We start from the raw sequence: 13,975 nt of genomic DNA, 5'->3' as shown, positions 1-13,975 counted from the left end.
TGATGTGCAAAAAATTTAATTGCATAAATTGTGAAAGTTTGAATATTGGTGTATGTTGAGATTAAGTGTGAAAGTGAGATTTTTTTGTGAAAAATCCCTTGGAAACCTACCCTATGCATTTCGGCCTTTAGGGTATTATTGGGAAAATTTAGTTAAAATTATTTTAGTGATGCATCTAAGTCCTAATGCATGATTTAAGTATGATTTGGTAGTTAAATGGTTTAAGGCAAAATGAGAGGCACCTTAGCTCCCTTGTATAAATTGCCATGACTTTGTGAACAAAAATTAGGCAAAGTTAAACTTAAAAAAAAATGTTATGAGAATGTATGAATAATTTTGGGGCTAAGTGTGGGTTCTACGAACCAATGGTTGTGTAAAAAGAATTGATGAAAATTCCTAGTCTTTCTTGGTATGGGTTTCGGCCATTGCATGAATTGTGGAACTAGAAAATGTTAAAAATTGTAAAGATTATGTTAGAAGCTTGGTTGGGTCAATTAAGGACCCTAGGTAACTATGAAACCGGGTGGTTGCTTGTGTTACGAGTAATCATCCGTAAATGTGTTAAATAATGATCTTAAGAAAGGATGGTCTTGACTTGTAAATTGGCATAATGTGAAGAAATGAAAGTAAGCAATAAGATGTATGCCTTGTGTAAATTTCATGGCATAGTAACATTTTATTGATTTCGTTTTGAATTCTTTCTCTAGGTGTGCCTAATGACTGAGCGTGTTTGGATTTCTTTGGAGCTAAATAGGTAACTCGTGTTACAAGTGAGCAAATTGGTAAAGCTTCAAAAGGTAAGCTCTATGTTTATGGGGTTCGCTCCTACTTTGTGTTCCGCCATAGTGTACGGACTGTGGTCAGGTTATATGATATGTATGAGATATATGATATAGATGCATTCATATAGAACTATATGATGATGTGATGTGATATGTTTTGATGTGTTTAATTTGATATGTTTTGATGTGTTTAATTTGATATGTTTTGATGTGTTTACTTTGATATGTTTTGATGTGATTTCTGTAATGATCTCTGGCCATTGATTCTATATGCACTAATGTCCGCTTGAGGTCCTTCCTTGAGACTGACTGTGTATATATCTGTTATATGTTGAGTTTCGCTTGGGGCCCTCCCTTGGGAACATGTGCACTGATTTTCGCTTAGGGTCTTCCCTTGGGATTGACTGTGTACACCTCTGTTATGTGATGATCTCTGGCCATTGATCCTATGTGCACTGATGTCTGCTTGGGGTCATCCCTCGGGATTGATGGTGTACACCTCTGATATGTTCTGGTTCCGCTTGGGGTACTCCTTTGGGAACACGTACGATGATTTTCGCTTGGGGTCGTCCCTTGGGAATGACTGCGTACGTCTCTGATAAGATATGTTTTGTTCTGATGTGATTATTGTGATGATTTTGTATATGATATTTGTTACGTATGTAGATTCCTGCTTGGGGTCATCCCTTGGGAATGACTGCGTACGTCTCTGATAAGATATGTTTTATTTTGATGTGATTATTGTGTTGATTTTCGTAAATGAATTTATGTGCGTTGATTTTTGCTTGGGGTCCTCCCTTTCAAAATACTACGTCCATCTCTGATAAGATAAGTATATATGCTCATTTTAGTTATGATATTTGTTATGTCCGTTGATTTTTGCTTGGGGTTCTCCCTTGGGAAATACTGCGTGCATCTTTGATAAGATATGTGTATATGCTTGTTCAGCTATGATATTTACTTGTATGATGTTTTGTATATTATGTATCTGACTGTCATGCAGGAAGTGAGCCCAGTGTATGAAGAGTTTTCCATAAACCTGGAGCTTACTGGAGATTCGTCTCTAACCCTGTTTGGGAATATGATTTCAGGAACATAGTTAATTGAAGAGCCTCACAGGACAAGGACACTACCCGTGGCTAGAGGTACTAGTATGAGGATATGGAGTCTTGGGTGGCCGGACGCTACTATTTATTATAGATGTTATTTTTGGAGAATATGTACTGTTGTATAGTGTTCTATTCATTTTGGGATCATGATGTTTGATCCGTTATACAATATATGGTCCGTATATGTTTTGTACACGTGTTCATATTTGATGCATGTACATTTGTGTATTCAGATATGTGCATGTGCTGAAATATGTATGCTGTTAGACATAGTAGCACGGAGCCAGTTATGCATGCACCTATGGATGGGTATATAGTACTATATAGATATCTAGTATTTCTGACATAATACATGTATAAACTGCTTACCAGGAACCTTTGAGAGTGAGATTGACAAATCCCCAGTTGTCCAATTTACAGAGGTTACTCTGTTCGATTTTCGTCTTCGTCAAATACGAATTAAACTAGGAGAAGTATGCAATGTGAGATATCATGTGAATTAAGGTTAATGAAAAGGAAAAAAAAAGTTAGCTCGTATTTTCGTAAATTAAGTCTTCCATTGTTTCTGTTTATATCATATGTATGTTAATTGAACCGGCTCGAGACCGGGATGTTACATCCTACGCGCCACTGTCGTCCTCTTCTCTTTCTCATTGAGACTTCAATGGTTGTTAAGGGTTAGGGTTTTCTCTCTCTCTCTCCTCTCTTTCTCACTCATCTAGTCACCAAAGCACTAAGTGCCATACATGAAAGTTTAAGTAGAGATCATGGTGAATCCATCCCACTACTTTGTTTAGGCTGAAAATGCTTGTGTGAGGAGCTCTCTCCTCTTAAAAGTTTGGTCACTATTCATCCTAGTGAGAGAAGTTTATTTTTGAGTGGAGCCAAGCTTGGGTTTTGTTCCTTGAACCTTGGATAAGCAATTTGAGGTAAGAAATCCTCATTCTAATGGTTTGATTTTCATGGTTTAAATTTTGAATATTATGAGCATATTTTGTGGAGAACTTATGAAGTGGAAGCTTGAAATTTATGAAGTATTAGTGTGTTTTATGATGATATAGAGTCAAACAAGCATGATGATGAGTTGGAAAAATTAAAAAAAAAGTTCCCTAGGCCACTACTTAGATTTCGGCCATGATGGGTATTAGGGGGTTTAGAGTGTAACATCCCGAGCGTTGACGATGGCAAGGAGTGATCGCCGGTGCAAAGAAGCACGGACAAGGAGCGGCTCCTGACAAGCTTCCAGCAGGGGGTAACATGCGTGAATGAATCGAATCGATACCCGAAAGTTAGGGATTTCAAAGACTGTGCAGGTGTGAGACTGCACAGATAGAGAGAGCTTATAAGAATTAATAGGTAATACCTATACTAACAAGATGCATCTTCTTTTCGGTAGCCCGAAACAAAAGAACTCCACAGTTAAACGTGCTTGACTTGGAGTAATTCTGGTATGGGTGACCTCTTGGGAAGTTTTCTCGGGAAGTGTGTGAGTGAGAAAAAAGTACACTGAAAAGTCTCGTGTTAGTATGTGGGGATAGTCGTTGATTCTTGAAGCGACCGGGCGTTACATAGAGTGCAAAAATATAATTGTATATGGCCTTTATATCATTTGTACATGTTTTCTGCTTTGATGCATGTACAATTGTGTATTCAGGCATGTTTATAATACGATGTAGTATTCAGTTATATGTTTACATGTTGGATTTGCATACTGTTAGACATAGTGGCACAGAGCCAAGTTATGCATGCGTCCATGGATGAGTATATACTCTTGTGATAATTAAGTCATAACCTTGACATGTTTTCTACTTTGATCCATAAGACTTTATTGATAAATATTCGGTTCATTGTTTATATGGATATCTGGTATTTCTGAAATCATATATGATATAAACTGTTTATCAGGAACCCTTGAGAGTGAGATTTGCAAATCTCCAGTTATCTAATTTACAGAGGTTACTCTGCTCGATTTTCGTTTTCGTCAAATAAGAATTAAATTAGGAAAAATATGCAATATGCGATATCATGTGAAAAAGGATTAAAAAAATAGAAAAAATTAGCTCGTATTTTTTATAAATTAAATCTTCTGTTGGTTCTATTTATATCATATGTATGTTAATTGAATCGGCTCGAGACGAAAATGTTACAATATTTATTTTGGAATCATCATACGCAGTTATTTGGTGCTTAAATTGAATAATTTAGTCAGATTAATCCAGAAGTGTAATCTCCCCGATTATTTATCATTGATCTTTTGCTCTAACGCAACTGATAAGATGCCTTAATAGTCTGACACAACCAAGCTCTGCTTTGGCAACAATTAAAGTTGCACTTACAATTTAAACCAAGAAAAAAAAATAAAAATTGCACCTACAAAAAATTATAAGAACAAAGATAAAATATGAATAGTTTCAGCCCTTTTGCAGAAAAAATTATCTATACAGCTATGTACTAAATCAATAAGTTATATACATCACTTTAAAAATAATTAATATAACAAATTTTATAAAAGAAATATATTTAAATTAGTTTATATTTTATATAAAAAAATATATAATTGAAATTAATAATTAAGTAAAATATTTATTTCTTACATTTATATAAAAATAGATGGAATTTTTCATCTTCTTTTTTCTCTTCTCTTTTCTTTTTGTAGGCCCGTACACCTCTGTTTGTGGACAATTAGTATGAACTAGAACATTGCTAAATGACTAAAACACTGCTCATCCTCATCAACGCTCTCAAATACCGTGGAGGACAGAATCGTCATAGCAACAAAAGACCGACATTAGCCACTCTATATAAGTAGTTTGAGAGAAAATTAGGGTTATTCGAGTCCCAAGACACCTTTGAGATTGAGGTTGCTCCAAGCAGCTAATTTACCCCAACGTATACGAAATTTTCCGAAATATTTCTATTCGTTTTGAAAAACCCAATTCTTTCTTAGAATTCTCCTCTGATGCTGCTTTGTTTCTAAGATCCATGCCGTGACCCGCCACAGCAAATGTTTTTAAGGCGATGTTTGGCAGAGGTGTTTGAAGTGAGAGATGAGAAGTTTTTTCTAATTACATGAAAAATATTACTCTTCTCTCGTTCCAAACATCATCTAACAAACATGGTTTTAATCATTATTTTTGAATATTATCATTGCTTTATTATGAGTTTTTATTAGTTTGTAGCCAAGTTGGGATCCTGATGTTGAAAACATATTCTTGTTTTAATATTTAGATGAACAAAAATGATGATGAAGTAGCTTTTAGTGAGAATTATATTCTGTTACTTGAGGAGTTCTCACAGGACAAGTTAATTACGTTTTTTCTCTTGTAATTTAAGATGATGTTTTCTGGATAGTCACAGATATTGTTCAGAGATTTTCATTTCATTTAGTGCAAGTATTATTAACAGGTAGAATCATGAATACAACACTTCTCTATTTTTTAGGAAGATGAAAACTTTTTTATTAAAGATGAATTAAGAAAAATGATGCATATTTTTTTTTCTCAAATAATGGAAAATAAATTACAACAAGGAACAAAGTCTTGGGCTTCCTATGCACTCAAAGGTTCTCATACAGAACATGCAAATCCCAGTTCAAAAAGGAATGACCCAAAAGAGCTAATTTATCTGCCTCCATGTCGCCCTCCCTGTAAAAGTGGCTCAGCCTTGTAACCATTTCCTTCTCCAGCTCATCAACGAAGACATTACTCTGTATGCAGTTGAAGACATTACCGTGCATTACCAAATGCTAGAGTAAAGTATCATTTCTAAATCTAATCAATAGTTTAAAATAATTTATGCGAAGAAATAGAGTACATTTTTGTATTTTCGGTGTATCATCCATAGGCTAGGCACAATCTTAAAATTTAACCCCAAATCAAGTAAGTTACAAAACATGATCGAACAACTCAAATGGGAGATCACTAAACTATCACTTACCTATCTTAACACAATTTCTCATTGTAGCTTTTACATAGGATCATGCAAATATATTATTTCACCTACTTTGAAATGCTGATCTGGACGGCTTTCAAACAAATAACCCTTGTTATTGTGGATCACTCACATTCTAATCTGTATAATCTGGCTTGCATCTTCACTTATCCCACTTGCTAATGTGGCTTTCTATAAACAAATAACATTTAACTTTTTCTGCAACCTCGATATATAAAACGCAATTATGTAGGTAAATAGATCATTGTTATTATTATAGCAATGCCAATAAAATATTATAAATAGCAATAGTACTAAGTGCCTGTTTGGATCCTCTTTTTTTTAAGCTACAAGCTACTTATAAGGCCAAACAAGTTTTGGGAAAAGCTCTTATAACGAAAAGCTCTTTTTTTATAATGAAGAAAAAAGCTGAAAATTAAAAGCTTCTAGGAGGAGCTTTTTTTTAAGCTCTTATCTGTTTTTCTTGAATTGTGTGCTTTTTTTTTAAAATAAAGAGTGATAAAGATAGAAAGAGATAATTTTCTTGAAATATGTGCTTTTAAGTAATTTTTAAGCTAAAATTTTTATGTAATTTCCAAACAGCTTTTAGCTTATTTTTTTAAGCTCTTTTTTTTAGCTTTAACTTATAAGTAGCTTCTAGCTTAAAAATAAAAGGATCCAATTCTAGCTTAAAAATAAGAGGATCCAAACAGGCTCTAAGAATGATAAAGATTCCCCCCTCTTTCTACCCCGTCTCTGTTGCAACACCAAATTTTGTGACAGCTATCCCATAGCTGTCATTCTTTTTGATAATTACAAATAAATAAATAAAACAATTACCCGATATAAAACATATTAAACATTATACTGCAAAAATCGCAGCTGGTCCAAGAGGTGACAGATATGCAACATCAATTACCAATGGTTTATTAAAACATACGACCTCAACAATTCAGTAGATGTTGTTAGAACAAAACCAAAACTTTGGTTCGAACAATGTAAGTCCCTCATATGTAAGATTCATGGAAACATGATTTCAGGTCAAAGCAGTAGTAAAACAAAATAAATAATTTGTAAATAGGCATGTAGGAAGCCATACAACATCCATCACAAATTTGGGGTGGTTTGTACTCTACTATACACATGCAGAAAATATACTATAAACATATCTATCAGATCTATTGGATGCTACAAGTATTAATTGTCTAAACAATCACTTCATATTGCTAGCAAAACTCAACCGTGAAGAAAATGGGCCTCAAGTCTGAAGATTAGATTGAAAATAAAAAAGGAGACAACAAGGATAAAGTGATAATTTAATTCAATGAAGAAGCATTACAGTCTAGAAAACATAGGACATTAACAATAATTAGCATGAATGGCCATTCATCTAGTATGTAACAACAAAAATTCTCTTTCCCCCTCCCTTTTTACATTTACAACATTCTAAACATTTTAACCTTTTCAATTGTATTATGCAAAGCAAAGATGTGGAATTGTGAGTATTCTAAGATGATTAATGTCCCAATGGAAAAAACTACATTATATGATACAGAGAAAACTAATCCAAAGGAAACAAGAACATGCATTATTAGTTGTGTAACATGCTCATTTCACGTCTAGAGAACATTATAATATTCAGAAAGATAATACTTACAAATACAAGTCGTTCCTCCCCAGCCCCCATCTTCACAAAACTAAACTTAGCGAAAAAGTATCTCTGCACCTCACCATGGTCTGAAATCAAGACAACTGAGTAGAAAAAATAGGCAATCAGAGATTGGCAATTAAAGTTCTAAGCATTAGGAAAGTTAAAAATTTAATTAATATTTGAACTCCTATGCAGTTATAGATTTCTAGTGCTAATGTTATTCACTCTACTCCATTCACCCTTCTCAAAAACACTTGCAGTTTAGAAGCAGCCATATGTTAGAATTCCATTCGGTAGCATAACTTAATACTTTAGGCTTCAATTAGCTTGACCTGCGAATTCTGAAATTTCAAGCAGTTACACAAAATGGGAAAAAAAGCCATAAGAGAACTAAAAAGGAGGTGAGGTAAAGCTAGAACCCAGAAGCACCAACAAGAGTTTGAGCTATGGTTAAAGAAACTCCATTGCTAGAAATAGTACAATGGCTCTCGAAATTATCAATATATCGGTATTCAAATACTAAAAACGAAATTAGCAACAGTTTAACGTTTATTATTGATTTATGTGTATCTGTTCCATGGCAAATTAACTGAATTATGTGTTAATTAGTACTCTTTATGAAGCAACTTAGTTACGAAGAAGGAAAAACACAATAGATGTACAGATCACATGTATATAGCAATTAGTACCATTAATTAACTGCTGTCCATATTACTGAATTACTGAAGGAAGAAATTGATAATTGCATTGAATGAATTTGTAACTACAGTGGTTGTTGATATGGAAAAACATTTTTCAAGCAGCTTGAGATAAGTTTATCTCTGGCAACTCCAAGACTACGTCGTTTTATTTATTTATATTAATTGATTCACATTTGAATGATTATGATTCCCTTTTTTTCTCTCTTTATCACCATATCTTTGTACCATTTAGTAATAAATCTTATATATATATATATATATTATATATATATATATATATATATATAGGGCTTATCATTTCTGCCGCCGCTGTAGATAACACTCTACAGCTGACACAGAAAAGTGGGCCCACGGCGTTTTAAAAAAAAAAAAAACAAGGATCCGGTGCTGTATCCTAGGATCCGCACGCGGATCCTGGCTAGCTGTAGGTGCACCGGCTGCAGAAATCATTTTGCTATATATATATATATATATATATATATATATATATATATATATAGGAAGGTTATAGTTACAACCTTTTTTTTTACAACCTCTTATAACCTTTTCTTATTACCGTTGATTTCCGCCAATCAACGGTTATTATTTTAACAAATTAAATTCATTAATTAATTATTAATTCACAATAAATGATAACCGTTGATTGGCGGAAATCAACGGTGTTAAGATATGGTTGTAAGAGGTTGTAAAAAAAAAGGTTGAAACTATAACCTTCCCCATATATATATATATATATATATATATATATATATATATGGGAAAGTACTTCTTATGTTACTGCAAAAGGGAAAACTTGCAGCAACACAGGATACGCGTCCGAATCCTGGTTTTTTTTTTTTTGATAGAATCCGCACGTGTATCCTAGGATCCGCACGTGTATCCTAGTGTTAAAAATTTGCTGCAACTTTTCTCATCAGCAGTCACATGAGAAGCGACGGACCCATATATATATATATATATATATATATATATATATGTATATATATATATATATATATATATATATATATATATATCAGCTTAATACATGAAGAGCTAAACTAAGCTAACTGATTCAAAACAGAAATGTAAGTGTAACTAATTAACTTAGCAGTAACTACCTATCAAGGTATAACAGAATAACTATTTGATAAATAGTTTGTGAGGTGGCAGTGGTAATAGTCCATCTAAGCAAACACAACTTCCTTTCGCATCCTATTCTTATTTCCTAATGCAACTTCTAGAACACAACATAATGGCTGGCATTAGTTTTGCAATTTCTTTTTACTATTTCATGATATTAAGGATCAGTAATTACCCAAGAGTTGTAATTTAAGTGGCACCAAGTCCTTTTGAGGACTGTTTGTTCCCACTTCCATGCTACTTTGTTTTCATTTCATCTTATCCTACCCCTCCCCACACCAGATTTTAGAATTTCTTTATAACCAAAAAAAAAAAAAATTGCCCCAATACTCTCTCAGTTAGAATCATACAATAAAAACCGCATAAGATGTAAATATGTATAGATGTAAAACACTATCTAATTACCAATTGTAACACCAGATGTAAAAGTCTATATTATTCGCGGGCAGTATATACATACAGATGAAAAAAACAGTTTAGTTACCAATTAGAAGGAATTATATACATCAAAGGACTAAACAACTTCATATATACAAGTAATCGAATGAGAAGGAAATATTACAAAACTCAAAGACCTAAACAACCTCATATTGTAATTTGAGCCACTAAAATAGTGATATCATCTTTTTTTCCTCCCTCATGATTACGTCCTTTCCTCTTAGAAGCATCAGATTCGATAATCTTTGGGCCTAGAAAGGAACAGAGCAATTTCTGCTATATGCTCAGCCAAATCATTGATTTCCAAGATTCCTTCTGTGCTCATCAAATTTTTTTTGATACCATCAGCATATAAATTTTCAAAAAGGCCATAACTTCCTGACACTAGAATATCCCCTGTCTATACCAAAATCTGATACTCAATTGCAGAATCAGGGTATAATAACCATCACTAGTAGTTGTGGATTTAATTTTGAAGAATAATTAGAAGTAAAAGAAATAAAGTCACTTTTGGTGAAAGAGGAGTTAAAATGACAGTTAAGTGGTAAAAATGCGGGTAAATAAAGTTATCCAAAAAGTGAAAGTAAATATAGAAAAGTGACTAGAAAAATATTCTAGTCCTTTGGGTGAAGTTTGGTAATAAATGGAGGTGCATAGATAGATAAGCTTATACCCACTAGTAAAATAAACTCACTTAAGTGAGTAGTGAGTCACTGTTTCCCCATTCTTCTTCGTCGTCGGACAGAGAGCAAAATGAGAGAAATGGAGGTTTTGAATAAAAACCTTCCAAAATTCGTAGAGAGAGCTAGAGACCTCCAAATCACTCCGTTCCAAAGCCAAACTTGTGAGAAATTTCGAGAGGAATCCATTGGTACCAGTATTTCTGGGTGGGTTTCACTGTAGAGAGAGATCTTCATCATCTAAGATTTCGAATTTCATGGATAATGGTGATTTTGATGGAGCTTGAGGCCATGGGAGCTTAGATACTCATCTCTCCTTTGTTTTAGAGTGCATTGTGGTAAGAAATTCCCTTCCTTTTCATGTTTTTATGAAGATTGAATTTATGGTTTCATTTTGAAAATTTGGTTTGATTGAGCATGTTAGAGCTTGATTCAAGTTTAGCTCATGTTGAGAAAAGTGTTTAGATGAGAATTTTAACGGTGAAAATGTATCTGAAAAATTAAAGATACCATATTTTTGAATAGTGTTGTATACGTGAATAGTGACGTATACATGAATAGTATTGTAGAGATGAACGGTACCGTAGTACCGTATATATATGAATTAATGAATCTTGGATTAGAGGTGTGTGATAAGCTTGAATTTGATGGACTAAAGCATTGGAATCATGAAGTTGGCATGAATTCCTTTACGTGCCTCTTAGCCATTTACAAAGGAAGTATGTGCTATGAGTTACTGTTTTACAAATCGAGCATACTTTTATGCGTGGAATAATATTCTAAGGTGTATGGACCTTCGCTTTGGTGAAATAAAAAAGAAAATAAGGTAGCTCCTTTGTATGACCTTAAAATGAGTTTTAGCCATTTTCAAAGGAGGTATATGTTCGGAGATATTATTTCGCAAAGTGAGAACACTTATATGCGTAAAATAATTTATATAGGTGGCTAAGCTTGGGTTTAGGCACTAGGCAAAGAGAAATCTTATAGCTCCATTGTAATGGACATTCTGCCTTAAGTTGGGACTATCCTAAGACTAAGTGAATGTTTGAAATTTTGTGGGGATTTATTGAACAAAGAACCACCCACTCATGACTTAATATGATTTAAGTAAAAAGAAAATAAACAATAAAGTGTGTGTCTTGTATATTTACATGGCATTATATCATTTTATTGAGTTTTGTGTTGAATTCCTTCTCTAGGTGTACCTACTGTGAACGTTTGGATTCTCGTGGAGCATGATAAGTAGCTTGCTCTTCAAGTAAGCAAACTGTAAAGCTCCAAGAGGTAAGCTCTATGTTTATGGGGTTCGCTCCTACTTTGTGTTCCGCCATAGTGTACGGACTGTGGTCAGGTTGTATGATATGTATGAGATATATGATATAGATGCATTCATATAGAGCTATATGATAATATGATATGTTTTGTTTTGATGTATTTACTTTGATATGTGTTAATATGATATGTTTTGTTATGATATGACTTCTGTAATATGATTTCTGTAACAATATCTGGCCATTGATTGTATAGTACCCGAATGTTCGCTTTGGGGTCCTCCCTCGGGACTGATGGTGTACGCCTTTGATATGTTCTGGTTCCGCTTTGGGGTCCTCCCTCGGGAACACGTGCGTTGATTTCCGCTTAGGGTCCTCCCTTGGGAATGACTGCGTACGCCTCTGATATGTTCTGGTTCCGCTTTGGGGTCCTCCCTCGGGAACACGTGCGTTGATTTCCGCTTGGGGTCCTCCCTTGGGAATGACTGCGTACGCCTCTGATATGTTCTGGTTCCGCTTTGGGGTCCTCCCTCGGGAACACGTGCGTTGATTTCCGCTTGGGGTCCTCCCTTGGGAATGACTGCGTACGCCTCTGATATGTTCTGGTTCCGCTTGGGGTCCTCCCTTGGGAACACGTGCGTTGATTTCCGCTTGGGGTCCTCCCTTGGGAATATCTGCGTACGTTTCTGATAAGATATGTGTATATGTTTTGTTTAGTTATGATATTTGATTATATGACATGTTTTATGGGATATGTATGATGATTTTGTAAATGATATTTGTTACGTACGTTGATTTCCGCTTGGGGTCATCCCTTGGGAACAATTACGTACGTCTCTGATATAACACGTTTTGTTCTGATGTGAGTATTGTGATGATTTTTGTAAAAGATATTTGTTACGTGTGTTGATTTTCGCTTGGGGTCATCCCTTGGGAATGACTGCGTTTGTCTTTGATAAGATATGTATATATGCTTTGTTCAGTTATGATAATTGCTTATATGATGTTTTGTATATTATGTATCTGATTGTCATGCAGGAAGTGAGCCCAGGGTATGGAGGGTTTTCCATAAACCTGGAGTTTACTAGAGATTCGTCTCTAACCCCGTTTGGGGATATGATTTCAGGAACACAGTTAATTGAAGAGCCTCATGGGACAAGGACACTAACCGTGGCTAGAGGTACTAGTATGAGGATGTGGAGTTCTGGGTGGTCGGATGCTACTATTTGTTTTAGACGTATTTTTGGAAAAGATGTATTGTTGCATAGTGTTCATATTCGATACATGTACATTTATGTATTCAGGCATGATGATATGACTATGTAGTATTCAGTTATATTATGTATTGGATTGCATGCTATTAGATTTGTGGCACGGAGCCAAGTTCAGCATGCGCCCATAGATGGGTATCTGAGTATATTTGCATGACTGGTACTTCTGGAAATATATATTGTTTAAACTGTCTATCAGGAACTCTTGAGAGTGGGATTGGAAAATCCCCAGTTGTCCGATTTACAGAGGTTACTCTGTCCGATTTTCGTCTCCGTAAAATAAGAATTAAATTAGAAGAAGTATGCAATGTGATATGTCATGTGAAAAAGGATTAAAGAAAAAGAAAAAGTTAGTTCGTATTTTCGTAAGTTAAGTCTTCCGCTGTTTCTGTTAAGTATCATATGCATGTTAATTGAACCGACTCGAGGCCGGGGATGTTACATTTATGGTATCAGAGCAGTTGCTCTAGGGAGTTACATGATATATAGCTTAAGATATTTGAAGTTGGAAGTTCTTGAGTGTTTTCTTGGAGTGCTGTATAATGCATGTGTGATCACTGAGTGTGAGCGTAGCTAACTCATTCCTTAGTGTAATATATGCAGAGATATGGTTCCTCCAAGGAGAACTCGTAGAACATTTAATAATCATGATCCACCACCGGATCATGTTGTAGCGATTTTGGTTGCACTACAGCAGACTTGGACTACAACTAGGCAGAAAGAGCTTGAATTAATAATGAAGCATTCAATTTGACTGTGATAAGGATGAAATTTCGAATTTTCGTCAGAGAAGAAAATTGAATTTACAATCGACTTGTTACCTGGCGTGGGGCCTATCTCTCTTGCCCCATACCGGATGTCACCTCTGGAATTATCTGAATTGAAGAAGCAGATAGAAGACTTGTCTAGTAAGAATTTTATCAGACGGAGTGTATCTCCGTGGAGAGTCCCGGTGATCTTTGTTAAGAAGAAGGACGAGTCTATAAGATTGCGTACAGATTACCGGCAGTTGAACAAGGT

The 13,975-nt window shown here is 34.7% G+C and overlaps 1 long non-coding RNA gene across 1 annotated transcript; it reads left to right on the top strand.

The window, feature by feature from the left end:
- The first annotated feature begins 10,478 nt into the window (after positions 1-10,478).
- LOC133317761 (uncharacterized) lies at positions 10,479-13,172 on the top strand. Its single transcript, XR_009752367.1, has 3 exons — positions 10,479-10,751; positions 11,613-11,697; positions 12,811-13,172. It is a non-coding gene; the product is annotated as an uncharacterized LOC133317761 (long non-coding RNA).
- The last annotated feature ends 803 nt before the right edge of the window (positions 13,173-13,975 follow it).

The sequence above is a fragment of the Gastrolobium bilobum genome, unplaced genomic scaffold, assembly GCF_033153095.1.
Source record: "Gastrolobium bilobum isolate Gb01-03AN ecotype WA unplaced genomic scaffold, APGP_CSIRO_Gbil_v1 utg23027, whole genome shotgun sequence".
NCBI classification, from domain to species: domain Eukaryota; kingdom Viridiplantae; phylum Streptophyta; class Magnoliopsida; order Fabales; family Fabaceae; genus Gastrolobium; species Gastrolobium bilobum.
The sequence above is the reverse complement of the archived record's forward strand: the minus strand, read 5'-3'. Positions and strand labels throughout refer to the sequence as shown.